Raw genomic sequence first — 5,000 nt, 5'->3', positions numbered from 1 at the left:
AGTCACCTCAAGACCCAAGATACGCTGTTCCCCCACAACGCGGTACCAGGGGCGTTCGACGGTCAATGATCGTGGCCCTAGCGGAAGCAACACGGTCTTGTTGGGATTTAACTGAGCACCGGAGGCCCGTTCATAAACGTCGAGAACGCGGCGAACGGAATCGATGTCCCTGGCGTTAGCAACGAACACACCAACGTCATCGGCGTAGGCTGCACAGCGGAAGGTGACGCCTGGGAGAGCGACACCGTCGACCAACCGGCCAATGTCACGCAGCAAGGGGTCCAGCGCGAAGGCAAACAAATACATCGACAAGGGACACCCCTGTCGAACTGACCGCCTGATGGGAATGGGGCGCGACCGGCAACCGTTCACCACGATAGTGGAATTCGCCCCATCCAAGAAGTGCCGGATGATGCGTATGAAGCGCTCCCCAAAACCCATCCGCGACATAACGCCCAGCAGGTAAGGGTGCGAGACCCTGTCAAAGGCACCGGCGAAGTCCAAGGAAAGAATGGCAGCCGGAGTGCGAGTGTCAGCGGTGAGGAAGACAACATCGCGGTACAGGGAAGCGGCGGTGAAGATGTTCCGACGCGAAACGCCACAGGATTGAGTGGGGCAAAGTACCTTAGTCATCGCCTGTTTGAGACGAGAGGCCACGCATCGTGCCACCAACTTATAGTCAGTGTTAAGGACAGTGATAGGACGCAGGTCTTGAGCTCGACAGTGACCAGTCACCTTTGGAATAAGGGCAATACGTCCAGATAAAAAGTCGGCGGGTAAGTCGCATCCAGCAAAAATCTCCTCGCACATTTTGCAGAAACGGTCGCCGAGCAGGTCCCAAAATTGTTGGTAGAACTCATAAGGGAGACCGTCGGGGCCAGGTGACTTGCGTCCCGGACAGGCACGGAGGACAGATGTGAGGTCAGCGAGTGTCAGGGGCTCGGTTAAAGAGCCGCGGTCATGACGATCCAAAGAAGTAGGCACCCCACTGACAAGTGCACGTTGGGCGGCGACGTCGACCTCAACATCCTGGAAGAGGTGTGTGAAATGGTCCGTCAGGTGTTGGAGGACGTCACGGTTGTCCGTGATACGCGCACCATCGTCTGTCTTAAGGCGCAGAATGGTGTTCTTCTTGGCACGAGTTCGTTCAGAGGCAAGGTGATAAAGGGATGGCTCCTCGCCTTCAATCAGGGATGCAGAACGACACCGCACCACCATACCGTCGGCTTTCTCCCGAGAGAAGCGAAGGATTTGCGCTTTAATTTTGTTGAGGCGCATGCGGAGCTGATCGTACCTGTCAGCAGGAAGAGTCAGGGCGTCAGTGAGACACTGCTGATAGAAAGCCAACGTGCTACGTTTCCAGTGGGCGACGTCGCGACTATATTGCCGGATAACACGTCGCAGCCGGGGCTTCGCACAGCGGAGCCACCAAACCACCGTGGTAGGGTACCGGGAAGTGTCCACGAGACAATCCTGCCACGTTTTCGTGACAAGGGCACGAAGTTCGGGCAGGGACAGATGAAGGGTATTCATCTTCCAAGAGGTGCCACGAGGAACCGGGGCAGGACCCGCGATACGCAAGGAACACGAGTACGCACAGTGGTCACTAAAGGCCACGGGTATGACTTGGACGGCACAAAGGGCGGGAGTCAAATCAGCCGAGACATAAACACGATCAATACGGCTGGCTCCAGTGGGATAGATGTGGGTAAATTGCGTGTAGGCGGGATGGAAGTGGCGCCACGTGTCAGTAAGGTCAGCCGCCCGAAGGAGTGAAGCGAGCGCTTCACACCGCATAGGCGTCGGGACCTGGTCAACTTCGGCTACCACACAGTTGAAGTCTCCGCCAAAGACGATAGGGCGACGAGCTGCTAAGAAAGGGGGGAGATCAGACTGAAAAAGTGTTGTTCTGTCATGCCTGTGGTTAGCACCAGAAGGAGCATAGACATTTAGAAAAAGGACATCTTGAAGGATACATGCAAGAACGCGACCGTTGGGTAGCGTGGTAACGTGGGATGGAGTAAACTCTGATCGGTAGAGCAAAGCAGTACCCCGCCGGGCGTCAGGGTCGATGTTATAGAGTGCCTCATAACCAGCAAGGTCAGATAGAAAAGGGGCACAAACCTCCTGGAGAAATACCACATCAAACGCACCAAGGCGGAGAAAGTCCTTCAGAGATCGAAGTTTGACCGGGTTGGAGATGGAGTTAATGTTGACCGTTAAAAGGGAGAGGGCTCCCGGCGGACGGTCAAAGGCAGGCATGGGAGAGCAACACAGAGGAGACAACGGCAGATAGGGTCACGGCCGTAGGGAAGCAGGTGTGGAAACATCCACACCGGAACCCAGCGATATCACCCCGGATGTTAGAAACAAATACGAAGCAGCTCATGTGGGGAAAGGCCCACTCAATCACGCATGTCATCGCCCTCGTCGTCAGCCCAGTTCAGGCCTCCTCCATCGGCAGGATAGTCTGAGCCAGGCGGCGCAGACGCGTCGGACACAGTAGGATGTGAAAGGGTACGAGTACGCTGCATTGGCTGGTCGCTACCCTGGTCATGTTTTCGTTTTGCAGGGATCGCTCCCCGATCTCGCGAGGAACTGATAAGAGCCTCTAGTTGCCGAGCAGTTTGCCGCATACCGCCCGAGCGGTCAGCGGAAACAGAGCGGGAAACCGAGGAGGCCTGAGAGTCAGCCTCACCGCCGCTCTCACTGGGACGGAAACCGTCCGCCTCCTCCGCCGGCTGGTCCGGGTTCGCCTTCTTGCGTCGATGACGACGGCGGGGGGACTTAGCGTCATCGGTCGGGAGGGGCGGGGTAGGAAGAACGACCTCCATCTGTTCTACAGCGACCACATCACTCGCCGTAGCAGGCACATCAGACGCCGCCGGCGGTACCGCCACAACGGGCGTCTGGTCCGGGACGGGTATGTCAGCCGGTGCACGGGGTGCCGGTTGCGCTGCTTCTGGCGGGGGGGACACGTCAGGTCGCTCAGCGGGACGGTGGGCAGCGCCCGCCACTACCTCGCTGAGGAGAGGCACAAGGTCGGTACCAGCAGTGCGTTCCCGCGGCAGTTGCACAGGACGCCGGCGCGGGCAGTCCACGCGGAGATGCTCCGTCGATTGACAAAGGGAGCAAGTCTGCGGTTGCCCAATATAGGTGACCTGGGCCCTGGTACTCGCAACATTGATATACGACGGGATGTGCTGGCGGAGGTCCATGCGGACACTACGAACGCCGCTGTTGCCCTGGAAACGGTAGGCACTTCCCCACTTCTCATTCGTGATGCTGAGCACCGTGCCATACCGCGACAGGACACGGCCGATTACGTCATTGGGACACTCAGGGGGTACGTTAAATACCCGCACAGTCCGTATCCCAAAGCCAGATGGCACTATATGCACTGTTCCGACAGTTCCATCGAAGTAGCGGAACGGATGTTCGCCCGCGAGTGCCAGGCCATACTTTTCGTATTTCTCCTGGTCGAGAAATTTCACGAATAACGAGAATAAGACAAAATCCAGTTGAAAGGTGTCGACGTCATTTTCCGGTACTTTCAGATCACCAAATATCCATTCCTGTATTTCAAAGGCCGTAGGCCGTCTCGCTGCTCTGTCGAATACGCATTGAATACTGTTCGACCGGTTCGACATATTCACCGCAAAAATATCAACGCTGGAAAAACCAAGAACAAACGAAACGACCACGAAACGCGACTCGCGACCCGCTACAGAGCACAACGGACCGCTCCGACCGCGGGGTGCTTCTTAGCCAAAAGGCCGAGAAGCGATAAGGAAAAACCGCAGTGGAAGGGCCTAAATGCTTGCAGCGTGTGCGCTCCACTTGTGGGAGTGACAAACGGTGGTACGGGCCGATATGGCAACAGGCGACCTTCGAAAACATCGCAAAAGCAAGAACAGGAAGGATCGACAATTCACGAGAGCACTTGTCAACAGCCCAGTACTACCCTCCATGTCCAAGAGTAAACTGCGACTCCCATCTGAACGCCGCTAGCTGCCAGGGCAGTGGAGAAGCCGTGAGTCCGCCCCACAGCAGCTCCAGGGCGGCGCGAGCTACATCGGCGCGAGGCTGGCGCGAGCTACACCTAGCCGAGTGCTTGCATCGTCCACCGCCTACTGCATACGTGTGTGTGTGTGTGTGTGTGCGCACACGCATTCTGCGTGCGTGCGGCGGCGACGACGACGTTCGCGAGGAGCTAAGGATATAACTCCAAAAAATGTAATTAAAATTATCTGTGGCCGGACCATAGGAGACGCCAACGACGCATCCGAAGGCACTGCTCTGGGCCACGATAAATTACCAGCCTAGTGTAATGCGGCTGCATGAGCGGTCCGGCTAACGGCAAAAAAAAAAAAAAAAAAAAAAAAAAAAAAAAAAAAAAAAAAAAAAAAAAAAAAAAAAAAAAATGCTTGAGATAATCTTAAATTAATTAAAAGAAATCGTAGTGTGTAGGCAGCTAACTACTGGGCACATCGACAACTACGACAAGTTTAGCTACCAGCGGAATATCTGACCACTGCAGAATATTAACTCATTTCAGTCTGTGTTTTAATTAATTTTAGGTGGGCCGATCCCGGCGGTACTGCAATGCCGGGCCAACCCGCGACAGAGGTGGAGCAAGCCCCTAGCACTCCGTCATGAGCCAAAAATGAGTTTAATAATCTGGTCCTGCGATGCAGGACGTATCAGATATTAAGCTGATAAGAACAGATACTACACTTTGATCTTAGCCAAAAGGCCGAGAAGCGATAAGGAAAAACCGCAGTGGAAGGGCCTAAATGCTTGCAGCGTGTGCGCTCCACTTGTGGGAGTGACAAACGGTGGTACGGGCCGATATGGCAACAGGCGACCTTCGAAAACATCGCAAAAGCAAGAACAGGAAGGATCGACAATTCACGAGAGCACTTGTCAACAGCCCAGTACTACCCTCCATGTCCAAGAGTAAACTGCGACTCCCATCTGAACGCCGCTAGCTGCCAGGG

At 55.3% G+C, this 5,000-nt stretch overlaps 1 non-coding gene across 1 annotated transcript; it reads right to left on the bottom strand.

The window, feature by feature from the left end:
- Nucleotides 1-4,575: 4,575 nt before the first annotated feature.
- Nucleotides 4,576-4,768, bottom strand: LOC126485547 (U2 spliceosomal RNA). The gene has a single exon (XR_007588016.1). It is a non-coding gene; the product is annotated as a U2 spliceosomal RNA (small nuclear RNA).
- Nucleotides 4,769-5,000: the final 232 nt, after the last annotated feature.

This window comes from Schistocerca serialis, chromosome 6 (assembly GCF_023864345.2).
Source record: "Schistocerca serialis cubense isolate TAMUIC-IGC-003099 chromosome 6, iqSchSeri2.2, whole genome shotgun sequence".
In the NCBI taxonomy this organism is placed as follows: Eukaryota; Metazoa; Arthropoda; class Insecta; order Orthoptera; family Acrididae; genus Schistocerca; species Schistocerca serialis.
Note: the sequence above shows the minus strand (reverse complement) of the source record. Positions and strands in the feature narration are given on the sequence as shown.